Source organism: Hyla sarda, chromosome 1, assembly GCF_029499605.1.
Source record: "Hyla sarda isolate aHylSar1 chromosome 1, aHylSar1.hap1, whole genome shotgun sequence".
Taxonomy (NCBI): domain Eukaryota; kingdom Metazoa; phylum Chordata; class Amphibia; order Anura; family Hylidae; genus Hyla; species Hyla sarda.
The window spans coordinates 490,167,519-490,190,798 of NC_079189.1; the positions used below are offsets into that span (position 1 = coordinate 490,167,519).

Below are 23,280 nucleotides of genomic sequence, written 5' to 3' on the forward strand. Positions count from 1 at the left end.
TCCTTAACCCCTTAACATTAACCCCGTACATTTACGTCCTGAGCATAACCGCGGGCATCGGAGCGATGCCGGCATCATGCGCGGCAGTTCCCGGCTGTAGATCGCAGCCAGGGATCCGCTGGTAATGGCGGACACCCGCGATACCGCGGATGTCCGCCATTAACCCCTCAGATGCCGTGATCAATACCGATCACGGCATCTGCAGCATCGCGGTCACTTAACAGGATGATCGGATCGCCCCCAGCGCTGCCGCGGCGATCCGATCATCCTGCACGGCAGACAGAGGTCCCCTCACCTGGCTCCGCTGCCTTCCGGGAGTCTTCTGCTCTGATCTGCCTTCCCGCAGACCAGAGCAGAAGATGACCGATAACCCTGATCAGTGCTGTGTCCTATACATAGCACTGAACAGGATTAGCAATCGAGTGATTGCTTTAAATAGTCCCCTATGGGGACTATTAAAGTGTAAAAATAAAAGTAAAAAAAATTTTGAAAAACCCAATAAAAACGTAAATTGTCCCATTTTCCCTATTTTACCCCCAAAAGTGTAAAAAATGATTTTATATACATACTTGGTATCGCCGCGTGCGTAAATATCCAAACTATTAAAATAAAATGTAAATGATCCCGTACGGTGAACGGCGTGAACGTAAAAAAAAAAATCCAAAATTGCTTTTTTATAACATTTTATTCCCAAAAAAATTTATAAAAAATGTAATAAAAGTTTTGTATAAGCAAATATGGTATTAATAAAAAGTACAGATCACGGCGCAAAAAATGAGCCCTCATACTGCCGCTTATACTGAAAAATGAAAAAGTTATAGGTCTTCAAAATAGGGGGATTTTAAACGTACTAATTTGGTTAAAAAGTTAGCGATTTTTTTTTAAGCGCAACAGTAATAGAAAAGTGTATAATCATGGGTATCATTTTAATCATATTGACCCAGAGAATAAAAAACACGTCATTTTTACCATAAATTGTACGGCGTGAAAACAAAACCTTCCAAAATTTGCAAAATTGCGGTTTTCTTTTTAATTTCCCCACACAAATAGTATTTTTTTGGTTGCGCCATACATTTTATGGTAAAGTGAGTGATGGCATTACAACGGGCATTACAACGGGCCCTCATACTAGTCTGTGGGTGAAAATATAAAAGTTATGATTTTTTGAAGGGGAGAAGGACCTTAAGGTCCAAATGGGCTGAGTCCTTAAGGGGTTAAGGTGAAAAAGGGCTGCGTCCTTAAGGGGATAACAAAGTATTGAGATGAACTTTTGTTATTGACCATATACTTATTTTCTACCATAATTTGCAAATAAATTGTCACGATTTGGCTGGCTGGAGGTGGATCCTCTGTGCCAGAGAGGGATTGGCGTGGACCGTGTCGGTGGACCGGTTCTAAGTTGCTACTGGTATTCACCAGAGCCCGCAGCAAAGCGGGATGGTCTTGCAGCGGCGGTAGCAACCAGGTCGTATCCACCGGCAACGGCTCAACCTCTCTGACTGCTGAGTTAAGCGCGGTACAAGGGAGTAGACAAGAGCAAGGTCGGACGTAGCAGAAGGTCAGGGCAGGCAGCAAGGATCGTAGTCAGGGGCAACGGCAGGAGGTCTGTAACACAGGCTAGGAACATACAAGGAAACGCTTTCACTGGCACGATGGCAACAAGATCCCGCAAGGGAGTGCAGGGGAAGTGAGGTAGAAGTAGGGAAGTGCACAGGTGAAGGTACTGATTAAAACCTCATGCGCCAATCAGTGGCGCACCGGCCCTTTAAATCGCAAAGACCCGGCGCGCGCCCTAGGGAGCAGGGCCGCGCGCACCGGGACAGCACAGACGGGGAACGGGTCTGGTAAGCGAGTTGGAATGCGCATCGCGAGCGGGCGCGTCCCGCATCGCATCCCGGCTGGGAACATTATCGCAGCGCACCAGGTCGGCAGGTCTGACCGGGGCGCTGCGAATAGGAGAACGCTGTGAGCGCTCCGGGGAGGAGCGGGGACCCGGAACGCTCGGCGTAACAGTACCCCCCCCCCTTGGGTCTCCCCCTCTTTTTGGAACCTTAGAATTTGAGGATAAGGTTCTTGTCCAGGATGTTGTCCTCAGGTTCCCATGACCTCTCCCATAAATTCTTTAAAAATTATTTAATGTGATTTTATAAAAAAAAATTCTTATTATGTCTCTCATAGTTTAGGTATACCTATGATGGTACAGGCCTGTCCTCTTTTTAAGTGGGAGAACTTGCACAATTGGTGGCTGACTAAATAATTTTTTGCCCCACTTTATGTATATATATCTTTGTGTGCATGTGAGAGAAAATGAATGATAAATCGTAACTTGGAAAGAGAATTTTAAAAAACTGAATGTGTCCAAACATTCAAGCAGCCTGGGTAGGGATGAAGTGCCCTTACAACTACTGGTAGGGAGGCATAGCTGTGATCACACTGCAGTGGATACCAGACAACAGCAATGTTTGTTGTTTGAAAACAACGCACATCTGGAACATCTTACTGCTCTTTTTAACTTTACAGTTGCTATAAAACTTTTTATATTAGACCCTTGGCAACCTTGCGAGTTGTGCCTGATGCTACCTTCTGTTATCTGAATATGAGTACAAGGAGTGATTTGGGGTAACTTTAGTTAAATTAGGGTATTATCCATGAAGAAATATATATTAAATATATGCTATCTTAGATGCACTATTTGCTACGGAGCCTAAATGTAGAGTTAGGCTTTTATGCTGATCATACATAAATAAATAGGTGACCGCTCAATGGGCTCCATACAGTCAGTCCTCCTCAGCTCTGGTAACAGAATGGCAGATGGACATGGGCTGGGAGACAATCCCAGCTTTAAAAGGGGTATTCCAGGAATTTTTTTTATTTGGCTATGCTACAGGGGCTGTAAAGTTAGTGTTGTTCATAATATAGTGTCTGTACCTGTGTTTCACAGTTTTCTCACAATTCTTCTGTGATTTTCACCCCACTATTTATTTTTATTTGCATACAAAATGACTGTTGTCTCAGATTTTTCCCAGGTTGCAATGCGGCCGAGACCTGACTCACTAGTCAGCTGATGACAGGGAGCCTGTCTACTTCAATGGGTGGAGGGATCAATCTGCAACTAATGCAACAGCTGGAGGCACCCTGATTGAAAAACCACACTGATTTCAATAGATGCAGCTCATTCATGTTTCATCTGTTCATGGGGCCTGTATATAACTGCTCATTAACCACTCGGATGTGCTTGAATAACAGTGTGCAGTGTACAGATCACAGAAAACCTATGGATTTTCTGTGAATTTGTACAACACTCAGGCAGAGCCATGAATCCGTATGCCTGGTAAAGGAAGGGGAGTGATTCTGCTTGTTAGAGACAGGGGCATGCGTGCACCCAGCACAGGCAGGATAACGCATCTTGAAATTTTTTAATTTTTTTACATTTACGTCTTGTTTTTTTTCCTTTGCAGTAGGGGCAAAGTCAAGCGGGAAACATATTAGCCCAGATGTATCAAACTGTGTGAGAGAAAAAGTAGAGGGATTTTTCCATAACAACCAATCACAGTTCAGGTAACAAGCTGAGGTAAAGTGAAAGCTGAGCTGTGATTGGTTGCTGTGGGGAAATAACTCCACTTTTTCTCTCATACAGTTTGATAAATCTGGGCCATTGTGTTCCCGGCTGTCCCCGTATACAGTATCAATATGCACAAAACGTCATATGGTTCTTGCCATGCTTTTCTCACCCAGCATGGCAATAAGGGTCTCACAGATGTATGAGCTGATGTAATATAATCTTTTATTTCATTGTCTAAACAATGGAGTTCATGATGGAGCAGATTTAGCAGTGCTAGTCTGGCTGAATCTATCACAATACCATATAGCAGTGTCCCCCCAACCTGTAGCTCTCCAGGTATTGAAAAACTACAACTCCTAGCATTTTGGGAACTGTAGATTTACAACAGCTCCCAACATAAGACCACTCATTACTACAGCACATCACAGCCCGATTGGGAAATTTCAAGTGCAGAGGTACAATACATTTGGAAAGCCTTAAGACCCCTTTATTATTTTGTTAAGTTGTGGCCTTGCACTTAAATAATGAAAAAAAAAAAAAAAAAGAAAATCTTTGCTAATTTATTGAAAAAGGAAAAAACTAAACTATTGCATTGACATAAGTATTCAGACCCTTTACTCAGTACTTAGTTGAAGCACCTTTGGCAGTGCACACCTGGATTTGAGGATTTTCTTCAATTCTTTGCAGATCCTCTCAAGCTCTTTCAGCTTGGATGACCATCATTAGAAGCCATTTTCAGGTCTATCCAGAGATGTTAGATTTTCATGGTGAAGTCTACCTAGAATTACAGCAAGCATTAATGCCGCAGCCATGGCCACTTCTGCATCAGTAGTGGGAGACCAGGGCATCCCTGTTCTCTAGATCAGCGTTTCCCGACCAGGGTGCCTCCAGGTGTTGCAAAACTACAACTCCCAGCATGCCTGGACAGCCAAAGGCTGTCCAGGCATGCTGGGAGTTGTAGTTTTGCAACATCTGGAGGCACCCTGGTTTGCAAACACTGCTCTAGATCACATTGATATGACACCCATTTTCCATCACACATATGACTGACATTATTTGCAGTGGTTCAACAGTTTTTAACCTGTTAAGGACCAAGGGCGTACCTGTATGTCCTGGGTCCTTTTCCTTTCAATAATGCGGAGCCATGGCGAAATTGCGGCATCCCAAATAGCTGTAGGACACGAGGAGGGTCCCCTTAGCTGTCTCCTGGTGTCCGATCGACGAATGACTGTTCTGTGCCTGAGATCCAGGCATGAGCAGTCAAGCAGCAGAATCATCAATCAATGGTTTCCTATGAAAAACCATTGATCAATGTAAAAGATCAGTGTGTGCAGTGTTATAGCCCACTATGGGAGCTATAACATTGCAAAAAAATAAAATAAAAAAATAAAAAATAAAAGTTCATAAAGATCATTTACCCCTTCCCTTCCCTAATAAAAGTTTGAATCACCCCCCTTTTCCCATAAAAAAAAAAAAACTGTAAATAAAAACAAACATATGTGGTATCGCCACGTTTGGAAATGTCCGAATTATAAAAATATATTGTTAATTAAACTGCATGGTCAATGGCGTACGCGCAAAGAAATTCCAAGCCCAAAAGTCCAATAGCTTTTTATATCATGAAAAAAATTTATAAAATTAGCCCTCATACTGCCCCATTCGCGAGAAAATAAAGTTATAGGGGTCAGAAGAAGATGACAATTTTAAACGTATAAATTTTCCTGCATGTAGTTATGATTTTTTCCAGAAGTACGACATAATCAAACCTATATAAGTAGGGTATCATTTTAACTGTATGGACCTTCAGAATAAATAGAAGGTGTCATTTTTACCGAAAAATGTACTGCGTAGAAACGGAAGCCCCCAAAATTCTTCAATTTTGTCTCACAATGATTTTTTTTCCGTTTCATCGTAGATTTTTGGGTAAAATGACTGATGTCACTGCAAAGTAGAATTGGTGGTGAAAAAAAATAAGCCATCATATGGATTTTTAGGTGCAAAATTTAACCCCTTCAGGACCAAGCCCATTTTGGCCTTAAGGACCAGAGCGTTTTTTGAACATCTGACCACTGTCACTTTAAACATTAATAACTCTGGAATGCTTTTAGTTATCATTCTGATTCCGAGATTGTTTTTTCGTGACATATTCTACTTTAACATGGTGGTAAATTTTTGTGGTAACTTGCATCCTTTCCTTGTGAAAAATCCTAAAATTTGATGAAAAATGTGAAAATTTTGCATTTTTCTAACTTTGAAGCTCTCTGCTTGTAAGGAAAATGTATATTACAAATAAAAAAAAATTTTATTCACATATACAATATGTCTACTTTATGTTTGCATCATAAAAGTGACACCAGAGGGCTTCATAGTTCAGCAGCAATTTTCCAATTTTTCACAAAATTTTCAAACTCACTATTTTTCAGGGACCAGTTCAGGTTTGAAGTGGATTTGAAGGGTCTTCTTATTAGAAATACCCCACAAAAGACCCCATTATAAAAACTGCACCCCCCAAAGTATTCAAAATGACATTCAGTCATCATTTTAACCCTTTAGGTGTTTCACAGGAATAGAAGCAAAGTGAAGGAGAAAATTCACAATCTTCATTTTTTACACTCGCATGTTCTTGTAGACCCAATTTTTTTATTTTTACAAGGGGTAAAAGGAGAAAATGTATACTTATATTTGTAGCCCAATTTCTCTCGAGTAAGCACATACCTCATATGTCTATGGAAAGTGTTCGGCGGGCGCAGTAGAGGGCTCAGAAGGGAAAGAGCGATAAGGGGATTTTGGAGAGAACGTTTTTCTGAAATGGTTTTTGGGGGCATGTTGCATTTAGGAAGCCCTTATGGTGCCAGAACAGCAAAAAACCCTCACATGGCATACCATTTTGGAAACTAGACCCCTTGAGGTACGTAACAAGGAATAAAGTGAGCCTTAATACCCCACAGGTGTTTCACGACTTTTGCATATGTAAAAAAAAATATTTTTTTTTCACTAAAATGTGTGTTTCCCCCCAAATTTCACATTTTTCCAAGGGTTAATAGCAGGAAATACCCCCCAATATTTGTAACCCCTTCTCTTCTGAGTATGGAGGTACCCCATAAGTTGACCTGAAGTGCACTATGGGTGAACTACAATGTTCAGAAGAGAAGGAGTCATATTTGGCTTTTTGAGAGCAAATTTTGCTCGGGGGGCATGTCGCATTTAGGAAGCCCCTATGGTGCCAGAACAGCAAAAAATACCCACATGGCATACCATTTTGGAAACTAGACCCCTTGAGGAATGTAATAAGGAATAAAGTGAGCCTTATTACCCCACAGGTGTTTCATGACTTTTGCATATGTAAAAAAAAATAAATAAATTTCCACTAAAAAGTGTGTTTCCCCCCTAATTTCACCTTTTTGCAAGGGTTAATAGCACAAAATACTCCCCAAAATTTGTAACCCCATCTCTTCTGAGTATGGAGGTACCCCATAAGTTGACCTGAAGTGCACTATGGGCGAACTACAATGCTCAGAAGAGAAGGAGTCATATTTGGCTTTTTGAGAGCAAATTTTGCTCGGGGAGCATGTCGCATTTAGGAAGCCCCTAAGGTGCCAGAACAGCAAAAAAAAAAACACATGGCATACCATTTTGGAAACTAGACCCCTTGAGGAACGTAACAAGGGGTACAGTGAGCATTTGCCCCCCACTGGTGTCTGACAGATCTTTGGAACAGTGGGCTGTACAAGTTTTCATTTTCATGGACCACTGTTCCAAAGATCCGTCAGACACCTGTGGGGGGTAAATTCTCACTGCACCCCTCATTACATTCCGTGAGGGGTGTCGTTTCCGAAATGGGGTCACATGTGGGGTTTTGTTTTTTTTGCGTTTGTCAAAACCGCTGTAACAATCAGCCACCTCTGTGCAAATCACCTCAAATGTACATGGTGCGCTCTCCCTTCTGGGCCTTGTTGTGCGCCCCCAGAGCACTTTGCGCTCACATATGGGGTATCTCTGTAGTCGGGAGAAATTGCGTTACAAATTTTGGGGGGCTTTTTTCCCTTTTACCTCTTGTGAAAATGTAAAGTATGGGGCAACATCAGCATGTTAGTGTAAAAAAAAATTTTTACACTAACATTCTGGTGTAGACCCCAACATTTCCTTTTCATGAAGGGTTAAAGAAGAAAAAGCCCCCCAAACCTTGTAACGCAATTTCTCCCGAGTACGGTGATACCCCATATGTCGCCCTAAACTGTTGCCCTGAAATATGATAGGACTCCAAAGTGAGAGCGCCATGTGCATTTGAGGCCTAAATTAGGGATTTGCATAGGGGTGGACATAGGGGTATTCTACGCCAGTGATTCCCAAACAGGGTGCCTCCAGCTGTTGCAAAACTCCCAGCATGCCTGGACAGTCAACGGCTGTCCGACAATACTGGGAGTTGTTGTTTTTCAACAGCTGGAGGCTCTGCTTTGGAAACAGTGGTGTACCGGACGTTCTTATTGGGGGAGGGGGGCTGTGTAGGGGTATGTGTATATGTAGTGTTTTTAACTTTTTATTTTATTTTGTGTTAGTGTAGTGTAGTGTTTTTAGGGTACAGTCACATGGGCGGGGGATTACAGCGAGTTTCCCAGCGCAAAATTTGCTGCATCTCAAGATGCGAGAAACCCACTGTAAAAGCCTCGCCCATGTGAATGTACCCTGTACATTCACGGGGGGTGGCGGGGCGGGGCGGGGGGGGGGGGGGGGGGGCTTGCATCAGCTGTTGCAAAAGCACAACTCCCAGCATGCATGGTCTGTTAGTGCATGCTGGGAGTCATAGTTTTGCAACAGCTGGAGGCACACAGGTTAGGAAACACTGAGTTAGAAACAGACAATGTTTCCCAACCAGTGTGTCTCCAGTTGTTGCAAAACTACAACTCCCAGCATGCCCAGACAGCTGAAGGGCATGCTGGGAGTTCTAGTACGGCAACATCTGAAGGGCCAGATGTTGCTGAACTAAAACTCCCAGCATGCCTGGACAGTCAGTGCATACTGGGAGTTGTAGTTTTGCAACAGCTGGAAGAGCACAGATTGGAGACCATTATACAATGGTCTCCAAACTGGGGCCCTCCAGATGTTGCAAAACTACAACTCCCAGCATGCATGGTCTTTTAGTGCATGCTGGGAGTTATAGTTTTGCAACAGCTGGAGGCACACAGGTTAGGAAACACTGAGTTAGAAACAATGTTTCCCAACCAGTGTGTCTCCAGCTGTTGCAAAACTACAACTCCCAGCATGCCCAGACAGCTGAAGGGCATGCTGGGAGTTGTAGTTCGGCAACATCTGAAGGGCCAGATGTTGCTTAACTAAAACTCCCAGCATGCCTGGACAGTCAGTGCATGCTGGGAGTTGTAGTTTTGCAACAGCTGGAAGAGCACAGATTGGAGACCATTATACAATGGTCTCCAAACTGAGGCCCTCCAGATGTTGCAAAACTACAACTCCCAGCATGCCCAGACAGCCAAAGGCTGTCTAGGCATGCTGGGAGTTGTAATTTTCAGACTCCTAGAAGCAGCAGTGAAGATCTTCACTGCTGCCTCTGAGGACCACATACTTACCCGTCGCTGCTCGTCCACGTGGCAGGTCCCGCGCTGCTCCTCGGTCCCGCCGCTGGATCAGGTAAGTCCGCCGGTCCCCACGTGTTCCCCCCGAATGCCGCAGGTCCCCGCGAGCCCCTGCAGCCTTCGTCCCCCGTTCTGCCCGACTTCCAGGGGCGGGCAGTGCGGGGGATCTGAACTTTCACCCCAGATCACTGTGATTGGTCCACAGGGACCAATCACAGTGATCGCTGACCAGGACCATCAATTGATGGTCCTGGGGGTGAAGCAGAAGTTGTCCCCTGCTGGAAACAGCGGGACTTCTGCCAGTTAACCCGTGCGATGCTGCGCATCGCCGGGTTAACTGAATGTCATTTATAAACGCCGGGATGCGCGAACGCACTGCACAACCCGGCGTTTATATATGACATTCTGCGGGAAGGGGTTAAAGAGTTATGATTTTTTAAAGGTAAGGAGAAAAAAATGAAAGTGCAAAAATGGAAAAAACTAACTGGTCCTTAAAGCGTACCCGTCAGATCCAACAAAAAAACATTTTTAATATATCACTCAGTACCTAATACTGACCATGTACATCTAATTTTTATGTGTCTAGCACCTTTATTTATTTATTTTTATTACTTTTAATCTAGCTCACTAGCCTGAATTCCTCTCATAGGGAGGGGGTGGGGCCTCACTGTGCAGGTCTCCGCCCCCTCCCTCAAGTATGCTGTCTGCTCACATCTCCCCTAGCATTAGCAAAACTACAACTCCCAGCTTGTCCTCACTGACAGTAGAGGGACACAAGCTGACAGTGGGAGGAGGTTTCCTCCAGCTGGGAGCCCTGCGCTGACAGCTGTCAATCAAGGAAGTGTGTCCATGACATAGGTGATGACGCATGGACACAGCAGGACTAGTATGTGTCCAAGTAGGCAGAGGGGGCAGGTGTTTGACTGGCTTTTTCCAGTATGAAATACTGAAAATTTTCTAATAAAAGCAACTGCAAAACCTATTGGTTATACATGCCTTACAACATATCATACGTTTTTCTATCTGACAGTGCCCATTTAACCCCTTCAGGACGGAGCCCATTTTGGCCTTAACCTCTTCAGGACATAGGGCGTATGGATACGCCCTGAATCCCGAGTCCTTAAGGACCGAGGGCGTATCCATACGCCCGTGGGAATTCCGGCCCCCACCGCTAGCCGGTTGGGGACCGGAGCCGGATGCCTGCTGAAATCGTTCAGCAGGCATCCCGGCATATCGCCCAGGGGGGTCATTATGCCCCCCCATGTCGGCGATCGCCGCAGATCGCTGGACAATTCAGTCCAGCGATCTGCGGCGATTCCGGGTCAATCGGGTCTCCAGTGACCCGATGACCCGGAATTACTGGCTGTTCGGGGGCGTCAGAGACGGCCCCAAACAGCCAGAGCCTGCAGGGGTGAGGTGGCACTGGTGCCACCTCACGATCGCCCTGATTCGTCGGCCGGATTACCGGCCGACCAATCAGGGCGCCTGCTGCGGGTGTCACTCCCGCACCCGCTCCGCCCCTCTTCCGGAGGACGTGAGCGGGTGCGGGACGTGCACCCCGGGTGCTGGGGACCCCGATCCCCGGCGCCCCTGTTGGGATCGGGGCCCCAGGAGCAGCTGCGGCGGCGGGACTGACCTGCAGTGTCTGGATCGTTGGAGGTGAGTGACAGCCTCCTGCTGTTGCTTAGCAACAGCTCCCAGCATGCAAAAAGGGCATGCTGGGAGCTGTAGTTATGCAACAGCAGGAGGCAGACCACCACAACTCCCAGCATTCCCTTATGGGCATGCTGGGACTTATGGTTTTGCAACAGCTGGAGGCACATTCTTTCTATGGAAAAGTGTACCTTCAGCTGTTGTCTAACTACAACTCCCAGCTTGCACAAACAGCTAAAGTGCATGCTGGGAGTTGTAGTGGTGCATCTGCTGGTTGCATAACTACAACTCCCAGCATGCCCGTTGGCTGTCGGTGACTGCTGAGAGTTGTAGTTTTGCAACAGCTGAAGGCACACTGGTTGTGAAACACTGAGTTAGGTCACAAACTCAGTGATACATAACCAGTGTGCCTACAGTTGTTGCAAAACTGCAACTCTCAGCAGTCACCGACAGCCAACGGGCATGCTGGGAGTTGTAGTTATGCAACAGCTGGATGTCCCCCCCAATGTGAATGTACAGGGTACACTCACATGGGCGGAGGCTTACAGTAAGTATCTGGCTGCAAATTTGAGCTGCCGCAAACTTTCTGCTGCAGCTCAAATTGCCAGCGAGAAACTACTGTGAACCCCCCGCCCGTGTGACTGTACCCTAAAAACACTACACTACACTAACAAAAAATAAAATAAAAAGTAAAAAACACTACATATACACATACCCCTACACAGCCCCCCTCCCCAATAAAAATGAAAAACGTCTGGTACGCCACTGTTTCCAGAACGGAGCCTCCAGCTGTTGCAAAACAACTCCCAGTATTGTCGGACAGCCGTTGACTGTCCAGGCATGCTGGGAGTTTTGCAACAGCTGGAGGCACCCTGTTTGGGAATCACTGGCGTAGAATACCCCTATGTCCACCCCTATGCAATCCCTAATTTAGGCCTCAAATGCGCATGGCGCTCTCACTTTGGAGCCCTGTCGTATTTCAAGGCAACAGTTTAGGGTCACATATGGGGTATCGCCGTACTCGGGAGAAATTGTGTTACAAATTTTGGGGGGTATTTTCTGCTTTTACCCTTTTTAAAAATGTAAAATTTTTGGGAAAACAAGCATTTTAGGTAAAAAAAAAATTTTTTTTTTTTACATATGCAAAAGTCGTGAAACACCTGTGGGGTATAAAGGTTCACTTAACCCCTTGTTACGTTCCCCGAGGGGTCTAGTTTCCAAAATGGCATGCCATGTGGGTTTTTTTTTGCTGTCCTGGCACCATAGGGGCTTCCTAAATGCGGCATGCCTCCAGAGAAAAATTTGCGTTCAAAAAGCCAAATGTGACTCCTTCTCTTCCGAGACCTGTAGTGCGCCAGCAGAGCGCTTTTCACCCCCATATGGGGTGTTTTCTGAATCGGGAGAAATTGGGCTTCAAATTTTTAGGGGTATTTTCTGCTATTACCCTTTTTAAAAATAAAAATTTTTGGGGAAAACAAGCATTTTAGGTAAAAATATATATATTTTTTTTACATTTGCAAAAGTCGTGAAACACCTGTGGGGTATTAAGGTTCACTTTATCCCATGTTACATTCCCCGAGGGGTCTAGTTTCCAAAATGGTATGCCATGTGTTTTTTTTTTTGCTGTTCTGGCACCATAGGGGCTTCCTAAAGGTAACATGCCCCCCAAAAACCATTTCAGAAAAACGTACTCTCCAAAATCCCCTTGTCGCTCCTTCCCTTCTGAGCCCTCTACTGCGCCCGCCGAACACTTTACATAGACATATGAGGTATGTGCTTACTCGAGAGAAATTGGGCTACAAATACAAGTAAAAATTTTGTCCTTTTACCCCTTGTAAAAATTCAAAAATTGGGTCTACAAGAACATGTGAGTGTAAAAAATGAAGATTGTGAATTTTCTCCTTCACTTTGCTGCTATTCGTGTGAAACACCTAAAGGGTTAAAACGCTGACTGAATGTCATTTTGAATACTTTGGGGGGTGTAGTTTTTATAATGGGGTCATTTATGGGGTATTTCTAATATGAAGACCCTTCAAATCCACTTCAAACCTGAACTGGTCCCTGAAAAATACTGAGTTTGAAAATTTTGTGAAAAATCGGAAAATTGCTGCTGACCGTTGAAGCCCTCTGGTGTCTTCCAAAAGTAAAAACACGTCAATTTTATGATGCAAACATAAAGTAGACATATTGTATATGTGAACCAAAAAAAAATGTATTCGTAATATCCATTTTCCTTACAAGCAGAGAGCTTCAAAGTTAGAAAAATGCAAAATTTTCTAATTTTTCATCAAATTTACGTATTTTTCACCAAGAAAGGATGCAAGTATCGACAAAAATTTACCACTATGTTAAAGTAGAATATGTCACGAAAAAACAATCTCGGAATCAGAATGATAACTAAAAGCATTCCAGAGTTATTAATGTTTAAAGTGACAGTGGTCAGATGTGCAAAAAACGCTCCGGTCCTTAAGGCCAAAATGGGCTCCGTCCTGAAGGGGTTAAGGACCGGAGCGTTTTTTGCACATCTGACCACTGTCACTTTAAACATTAATAACTCTGGAATGCTTTTAGTTATCATTCTGATTCCGAGATTGTTTTTTCGTGACATATTCTACTTTAACATAGTGGTAAATTTTTGTCGATACTTGCATCCTTTCTTGGTGAAAAATCCTTAAATTTGATGAAAAATTTTAAAATTTTGCATTTTTCTAATTTTGAAGCTCTCTGCTTGTAAGGAAAATGGATATTACGAATACATTTTTTTTTGGTTCACATATACAATATGTCTACTTTATGTTTGCATCATAAAATTGACGTGTTTTTACTTTTGGAAGACACCAGAGGGCTTCAAAGTTCAGCAGCAATTTTCCGATTTTTCACAAAATTTTCAAACTCAGTATTTTTCAGGGACCAGTTCAGGTTTGAAGTGGATTTGAAGGGTCTTCATATTAGAAATACCCCATAAATTACCCCATTATAAAAACTACACCCCCCCCAAAGTATTCAAAATGACATTCAGTCAGCGTTTTAACCCTTTAGGTGTTTCACACGAATAGCAGCAAAGTGAAGGAGAAAATTCACAATCTTCATTTTTTACACTCACATGTTCTTGTTGACCCAATTTTTGAATGTTTACAAGGGGTAAAAGGACAAAATTTTAACTTGTATTTGTAGCCCAATTTCTCTCGTGTAAGAACATACCTCATATGTCTATGTAAAGTGTTTGGCGGGCGCAGTAGAGGGCTCAGAAGGGAAGGAGCGACAAGGGGATTTTGGAGAGTACGTTTTTCTGAAATTGTTTTTGGGGGGCATGTTACCTTTAGGAAGCCCTTATGGTGCCAGAACAGCAAAAATCCCCCACATGGCATACCATTTTGGAAACTAGACCCCTCGGGGAATGTAACATGGGATAAAGTGAACCTTAATACCCCACAGGTGTTTCACGACTTTTGCAAATGTAAAAAAAATTTTTTTATTTTTAAAAAGGGTAATAGCAGAAAATACCCCTAAAAATTTGAAGCCCAATTTCTCCCGATTCAGAAAACACCCCATATGGGGGTGAAAAGTGCTCTGCTGGCGCACTACAGGTCTCGGAAGAGAAGGAGTCACATTTGGCTTTTTGAACGTAAATTTTTCTCTGGGGGCATGCCGCATTTAGGAAGCCCCTATGGTGCCAGAACAGCAAAAAAAAAAAAAACACATGGCATACCATTTTGGAAACTAGACCCCTCGGGGAACATAACAAGGGGTTAAGTGAACCTTTATACCCCACAGGTGTTTCACGACTTTTGCATATGTAAAAAAAAATTTTTTTTTTACCTAAAATGCTTGTTTTCCCAAAAATTTTACATTTTTAAAAAGGGTAAAAGCAGAAAATACCCCCCAAAATTTGTAACACAATTTCTCCCGAGTACAGCGATACCCCATATGTGACCCTAAACTGTTGCCTTGAAATACGACAGGGCTCCAAAGTGAGAGCGCCATGCGCATTTGAGGCCTAAATTAGGGATTGCATAGGGGTGGACATTGGGAATCACTGGCGTAGAATACCCCTAACAGGGTGCCTCCAGCTGTTGCAAAACTCCTAGCATGCCTGGACAGTCAACGGCTGTCCGACAATACTGGGAGTTGTTTTGCAACAGCTGGAGGCTCCGTTCTGGAAACAGTGGCGTACCAGACGTTTTTCATTTTTATTGGGGAGGGGAGGGGGGCTGTGTAGGGGTATGTGTATATGTAGTGTTTTTTACTTTTTATTTTATTTTTTGCGGTAGTGTAGTGTAGTGTTTTTAGGGTACAGTCGCACGGGTTCACAGTAGTTTCTCGCTGGCAATTTGAGCTGCAGCAGAAAGTTTGCGGCAGCTCAAATTTGCAGCCAGATACTTACTGTAATCCTCCGCCCATGTGAGTGTACCCTGTACGTTCACATGGGGGGGGGGGGGGGACATCCAGCTGTTGCATAACTACAACTCCCAGCATGCCCGTTGGCTGTCGGTGACTGCTGAGAGTTGCAGTTTTGCAACAGCTGTAGGCACACTGGTTATGTATCACTGAGTTTGTGACCTAACTCAGTGTTTCACAACCAGTGTGCCTCCAACTCCCAGCATGTACGGTGCATGGTGTACGGTGACTGCTGAGAGTTGTAGTTTGCAACAGCTGGAGGCACACCGGTCGTGAAACACTGAGTTAGGTAAAAAAAAAAAAAACTCTACGTTTCACAACCAGTGTGCCTTCAGCTGTTGCAAAACTACAACTTTCAGCAGTCACCGACAGCCAACGGGCATGCTGGGAGTTGTAGTTATGCAACCAGCAGATGCACCACTACAACTCCCAGCATGCACTTTAGCTGTTTGTGCAAGCTGGGAGTTGTAGTTAGACAACAGCTGAAAGTACACTTTTCCATAGAAAGAATGTGCCTCCAGCTGTTGCAAAACCATAAGTCCCAGCATGCCCATAAGGGAATGCTGGGAGTTGTGGTGGTCTGCCTCCTGCTGTTGCATAACTACAGCTCCCAGCATGCCCTTTTTGCATGCTGGGAGCTGTTGCTAAGCAACAGCAGGAGGCTGTCACTCACCTCCAACGATCCAGACGCTGCAGGTCAGTCCCTCGTCGTCTCCGTCGCCGCAGCTGCTCCTGGGGCCCCGATCCCAACAGGGGCGCCGGGGATCGGGGTCCCCAGCACCCGGGGTGCACGTCCCGCACCCGCTCACGTCCTCCAGAAGAGGGGCGGAGCGGGTGCGGGAGTGACACCCGCAGCAGGCGCCCTGATTGGTCGGCCGGTAATCCGTCCGACGAATCAGGGCGATCGTGAGGTGGCACCAGTGCCACCTCACCCCTGCAGGCTCTGGCTGTTCGGGGCCGTCAGAGACGGCCCCGAACAGCCAGTAATTCCGGGTCATCGGGTCACTGGAGACCCGATTGACCCGGAATCGCCGCAGATCGCTGGACTGAATTGTCCAGCGATCTGCGGCGATCGCCGACATGGGGGGGCATAATGACCCCCCTGGGCGATATGTCGGGATGCCTGCTGAACGATTTCAGCAGGCATCCGGCTCCGGTCCCCAACCGGCTAGCGGTGGGGGCCGGAATTCCCACGGGCGTATGGATACGCCCTCGGTCCTTAAGGATTCGGGATGCAGAGCGTATCCATACGCCCTATGTCCTGAAGAGGTTAAAGGGTTATGGACTATACCATAACAGGAGAAAGAAGTATTTCTCAGAAAATGGTTACATTGTTTTCTAGATGAGAAGTACAGGCGTGTGTGGCAGTGATGAAAACATTTTGTGCGAGGAAGGAAACTGTGGTTGCAGAAAGTTGTTAGAACACTAACAAATCGAGACATCAAACTTACAACCCAAGTACTGCTAAAGAGCAGATTTCACATACAACACCCTCACAGTTACTAACATGAACAGAGCAGCCATGCTACTAAGGCAAGAAAAAATAGATTATACTGTCCCATTCCCATGTAAGAGCTGTTGCCAGACCTTATTCCCCTCCGTTTACAACTTAATGCGATTGTGCAAAATCCATACATGATCAGTCAGCTATGCTGCCGTCCCATAGTGCAGTGTCTCCCAACCTTCTTTGGCTCGGGGCACCCCTACCGAAGTGGACTAGCAAAAAATAAATAAAATAAAAAGGGAAACGGCCACAATGCACAATATCTATTTATCCGTTAAATCTGCAAAACAAACCTTTTAGGCTTTCAAGCATCAGCCTCCAGATTCCCCTTTTACAAGTGAGGAGTAATACAGGGACGACAGGGCGATATGAGCGATAGGTGTGTAGAGTGGTGTACATGGGTGACAGATGGGTGTAAATGGGTAACGAGGGGTGCTGGGGGGACAGAGGGGTGTAGAAGAGTGTACATGGGTGACGGGGGCGTAGGGGGTGAAAGAGGGGTGGACAGGAGTGACAGAGGGGAAAATTGTGGGGGTTGGACATTGGTGATAGGGGGTAGATGGGGGGGGGGTCAGAGGGGTGGTGAACATGGGTGACAGGGGCGGACAAGGTGAACATGGATGACAGCTGGCGGGATCCGGCGCATGAAGATGTATATATCTACTGAATAACTCTAACGTATGCAACTGTATGTTGCTGCTGCCGAAATTATGCCTTGTGAACAGAGCAGCAGAATCCCAATGTGACTCTGCTGCTGCTGCGGAATGTCCATGCAGAAGATTCATGCGGAATTCCGCGTGGACATTCTGCCATGTGAACATACTGTGATTAGGATTGTTCATTTTTAGAAACAAAAGTAAAAAATTAAAAAATAAAAAGTTTTACTTCCCTCAGTCTCCATTCCGGCGCTGATCTCCCATTCTGTCTGAGGTCAGTGCTCCTTAAGGACCAAGGGCGTAAACTTACGCCCTTGGTCCCGCTCCCGTGATATAACGCGGGGTTACACGGTAACCCCGCATCATATCACGGCAGGCCCGATCGCGGCGCCGCGCGCTATTAACCCTTTAGCCGCACGCTCAAAGCTGAGTCGCTAAAAGTAAAATGTGCCGGTTAGCTCAGGGAGCTGTTCGGGATGGCTGCGGTAAAATCGCGGCATCCCGAACAGCTATACTTCAGGAGGAAGGTCTCTTACCTTCCTTCCTGCAGTACGATCACCGATTGAATGATTCAAGCCTGAGATCCAGGCTTGAGCATTCAATTGCCGAAAACACTGATTGATGCATTACTATGGAGATGCATCAATCATTGTTAAAGATCAGTACATGCAATGTTATAGCCCCCCCTCCCTAGGGGCTATAATATGGCATAAGAAAAGTGTAAAAAAAATCACTAACCCTTTCAATGATCCCTTCCTCTAATAAAAGTTTGAATCACCCGGCATTTCCAAGAATAAAAAAAAAAAACCACAGTGTAAATAAAAATAAACATATGTGGTATCGCCGCGTGCGGAAATGTCTGAATTATAAAAATATACCGCTTTTTAAACCGCATGTTCAATGGCGTACGCGCAAAAAAATTACTGAAAAGATTAATAAAGCGATCAAAGCCGACAGAAACTTCAAATCACGGCGCAAAAAATGAGCCCTCATAGCCCCTGAACATGGAAAAATAAAAAAGTTATAGGGCTCAGAAAATGACAATTTTAAACGTATACATTTTCCTGTATGTATTTATGATTTTTTTTCAGTAGTAATACAAAACCAAACCTATACAATTAGGGTATAATTTTAACTGTATGGACCTAGAGAATAAAGATAAGGGGTCATTTTTACCGAAAAATGTACTACGTAGAAACAGAAGCCCCTAAAAGTTACAAAATGGCATTTTTTTTTTTCAATTTTGTCGCACAATTATTTTTTTTCCCGTTTCGTCGTAGATATTTGGGTAAAATGACTGATGTCATTACAAAGTAGAATTGGTGGCACATCATATAGAATTTTAGGTGAAAATTTTAAAGAGTTATGATTTTTTAAAGTTAAGGAGGAAAAATTGAAAATGAAAAAACGGAAAAAGCCCCTTAAGGCTTAAGGGGTTAAAGGGGTACACCGGCGCTAAGATATCTTACCCACAATCCAAAAGGATAGGGGGATAAGACTCCTGATCGCGGGGGTCCTGCCGCTGGGGACCCCCGTGATCTTTCACGCCGCACCCCATTACCATCACAATACTCCGGCCCCATGATCGGCAGTCATCAGACCCGGAGCGAACATGCTCTGGGAGCTGATGGCATCTTATCTCCTATCCTTTGGATAGGGGATAAGATGTCTTAGCGCTGGAGTACCCCTTTAAGGGTAGTGGACGTCAAATGACTGCTGCAGCCAATAGGCGGCCTTAGCTGTGAAGATTCATACTCCGCAGTACGGAGTGTCACGGCGAGACTGTGGCCATCATGTTACACCAGAGCGCCTACTGAACAGCCGAGGCAGAATGAGGGATCAGTGTGGGAACAGAGGTGGTAAGTAAAACTGTTTTTTTTTTTTAAAGATGAGAGGACACCTATGACTGACACACAGGGGGGAGATAAGGAGACAGTAATGAATGACACAAGGGAGAGATGAGGGGGCATATTATTGTATCAGCCATATGCTACAGCCACTGGTACTTTTACTAAGACTGGGGTTTCACATACCAGTCTTAAAGGAGTACTTTGGTGCAAAGTATTCCTGCTGCGTCCTGCCCGGGCTGCAAAAAAAATGAAAATGAACCATCTCTCACCTTCCTGGGTTCCTGCGGAGCGCCACTACAGCTGATCGGTCCTCCGGTCCATCCTCTTCATACTTCCGTGTGTAACGAAGAGTCACATGGCGCCGGCCGCCGCGATGTTCTGCCTCGGCCCATTATAGGCTGAGCGCCATGTGACGCTTCGTTACACACGGAAGTATGAAGAGGATGGACCGGAGGACCGATCAGCTGTAGTGGCGCTCCGCGGGAACCCAGGAAGGTGAGAGATTGTTCATTTTCATTTTTTTTGCAGTCCGGGCAGGACAGAGCAGGAATACTCTGCACCAGAGTACTCCTTTAAGTATGGGTGCTGCCCTTGTAAATGCTCTGTACTGTGCTGATACTCTGGTTGGTGTTTCATCATTTTCTTTTTTTTTTTTATTCCTCATGAACACATTGCTATTTCCGAATACTTCAGGATATAGTACAATGCTCGTGCCAGAACATAATCAGATAAAGGTGGCTCTGTCACATTTGAATCCTGACTAGAATCAAATGTGACAAAGACAACTGCCAATAAATATGACTTGCATTCCTGACATACTTTTAGTAAATAACAGTGCCTTTTTCTACTTCTTAGAACAAGATCATTCAATCTTCAGTGTATTCCCAGCTTGACATAAAGAGGGAAACACATCATCATGTAGGCCACTGGATATGCGAAATTGCTACACGATGATGTGTTTCCCTCTTTATGCACTGAAGCTGGCACATTCCTTGAGTTTTTCCAGTAAGATGGTGCACCACCACATTATGGGTGTCAGGTCCGAGCATTCCTAGATGAACAGTTTCCTGGAAAGTGGATTGGTCGTCACGGGCACCTGAAACTACAAATACTGGAAGCCTGTGCTAGCATTTCTCCTGCGGTGTTGCTATCAGTGTGTGAAGAGTGGGAGAAGAGGGTTGCATTGACAATCCAACACAATGGGCAGCACATTGAACACATTTTATAAGTGGTCAGAAACTTGTAAATAACTCATGAAAGAATAAAGTTACGTTAAAACCAAGCACATCATTGTTTTTCTTGTGAAATTCACAATAAGTGTGATGTGTCACATGACCCTCTTCCTACTGAAAAAGCAAAAGTTGGATTCAAAATGGCCACCATGGTCACCACCCACCTTGAAAAGTCCCCCCCCCCCTCACATATACTAATGTGCCACAAACAGGAAGTTAATAACACCAACCGTTCCCATTTTATTAAGGTGTATCCATATAAATGGCCCACCCTGTAGAATATTAATTAAAAAAGCATGTAAACATAGGTATTACTTTAAAGTGTATTGACCCAGAATAAAAAGATCATGTCAGTTTACTGTAAAGTGCACTATGTAAAAACAAAACCCCAAAATCTGCAACATTCTCTTCAATTTCTAGCCACTTAATTTTTTTTTGTGCCATTTTATGGTTAAAAGAGCAGACCATTCCAACAAATGAAAATCACATTCCCTTTTAACATCTCAATGAGATAAACTTGCTTCACCAAGGGGAGTAGGTCCATTACGCTCCCCCTGAGCCGGCTCGCTTGAAACACACTCCCCGGGGAGCTGTTTCAAGCAAGCCGGCTCAGGGGGAGCATAATGGACCTACTCCCCTTGGTGAAGCAAATTTCTCTCATTCAGATGTTAAAAGGGAATGTGATTTTCATTTGTTGGATTTAATTGTCAACTCTCCTAATTTTTCGTTCCTTCTGCTGGCATATCTATCGGGTGGGACGTGAGCTCACTGTAGGGAAGTATAGCAGACATAGGAGATCATTCACATAGAAATACGCCATGAAATTGTCCATCTTATCAGATTCAAACACCACATATTCAAAAACAGTCCATTCACTTGCTGCCTAATACATCAGGTGCTACTGTTTCAATTCACTTCAGGCATAACGTTATGGCTGATCATTGTATCTATTAGACAAGGTCACAGGAAGGGAAGTACAAATAGAATATGGATCTTGGCTATTAAGTTACACTATTTATGGACTATTGGCTTCTGGTGTCCTTAGGATAATATTTAACATCCTTTAGCAATCTATAAAAAAAAAAAAAAAAAGACAACTAAACACTCCAATACATATTTCATCCTTCCAAGAGTTGTAAAAACAAAGTTTATTCTTTAATGCTGCACATTGTACAAATACTTTTACCAGTAAAACAAATTACACAACAGTTCTGCAGTTAAATGGAAATCATAAGCATATGACATTGCTAAAAGACAAAAAAAAACTGTCTGATCTGCAATGGATTTTAAATACGATGGCCCCATTTACTGTGTCTGATGCATAGAAACAAGCTGTGCAGATGAGAACCATTTGGCTCATCTAGTCTGCCCAATATTCATTATACTATAAATATACCCTGGCCTTATCTTATATGAAGGATAGCCCTATAACTATCACATGCATAATTGGCGAATATTACAAATTTCACAAGGGAAACCCACTATGAGTTTCGCTACCATTCAGCTCAATGGGTCCACTGTTAATCTGCAAATCTGCCACTAATTGCTGATTTTCTGCTGACCCATAAAAGTTACTGGTAGTGAAAATTGCTGCAGATTTCCCGCAATAAGAAACCCGCTGTGAGGTATTAACAAGTCAACATACCCTCAAACCCTTCACTGTATTTGCAGAGACCACTTCTGCAGGAAGGCTATTCCATACATCCACTACTCATTCAGTAAAGGAATATTTTCTAATATTACTACATAAACCTTTGCCCCTCTAACATACATCCTCTTTTACCAGGTTGATTTCCTTTATGTATTTAAATGCATATTCCCTGTCTAATCTTACTTCCAAGCTATACATGTTAAGGTCCTTTAACCTTTCCTGGTAAGTTTTATCCTGCAATCCATGTACTAGTTTAGTAGCTCTTCTCTGAACGCTCTACAAAGTATCTATACCTTCTGGAGATACTGCTGGGCAGACAGCAACTGATACACAATTATCCTGTGTGAGGCAAAAAAAACTATTGTTGCTCATCACTAGGGATGTCCTGATACTGGTATCGGTATTGGGGCCGATACTATCCATTTGCATGGTATCGGGGGGGCCGCTGTCTACAAGGGGGGGGGCGCTGTCTACAAGGGGGGGGGCGCAGTCTACAAGGGGGGGGCGCAGTCTACAAGGGGGGGGCGCAGTCTACAAGGGGGGGGCGCAGTCTACAAGGGGGGGGCGCAGTCTACAAGGGGGGGCGCAGTCTACAAGGGGGGGGCGCTGTCTACAAGGGGGGGGCGCTGTCTACAAGGGGGGGGGCGCTGTCTACAAGGGGGGGGCGCTGTCTACAAGGGGGGGGCGCTGTCTACAAGGGGGGGGGGGGGCGCTGTCTACAAGGGGGGGGGGCGCTGTCTACAAGGGGGGGGGGCGCTGTCTACAAGGGGGGGCGCGCTGTCTACAAGGGGGGGCGCGCTGTCTACAAGGGGGGGGGCGCTGTCTACAAGGGGGGGGCGCTGTCTACAAGGGGGGGGCGCTGTCTACAAGGGGGGGGGCGCTGTCTACAAGGGGGGGGGGCGCTGTCTACAAGGGGGGGGGCGCTGTCTACAAGGGGGGGCGCTGTCTACAAGGGGGGGGCGCTGTCTACAAGGGGGGGGCGCTGTCTACAAGGGGGGCTGCTACTAATGACTACCGAGGGGCTGCTAATGTCTGCAAGGAAATATTACCTACTATTAAAGGCAATCTTACAGCAGAGTCACCTGCACTGATTTGAATTTATAGGTAGACCCGGTTTCTACCGCTGCTCACCATATGTACGTCGGTCTCACCGCCAATGCAAATTCCCTGTTCTGTCCAATGGAGA

The 23,280-nt window shown here is 44.8% G+C and overlaps 1 protein-coding gene across 4 annotated transcripts in view; it reads right to left on the reverse strand.

Annotated features, from left to right (window-relative positions):
- The window catches only part of TNFAIP8 (TNF alpha induced protein 8), a 162,931-nt gene that overhangs the window by 109,152 nt on the left and 30,499 nt on the right, over nt 1-23,280 (reverse strand). Inside the window, exon 1 of one of the 4 annotated variants that reach the window (XM_056537377.1) lies at nt 4,217-4,235. The exons of the other annotated variants lie outside the window; for them this stretch is intronic. The gene's annotated coding sequence lies outside the window, so the exon portion shown is untranslated. Of the gene's footprint in view, nt 1-4,216; nt 4,236-23,280 lie in introns of those variants that run through there. 4 annotated transcript variants of the gene reach the window in all.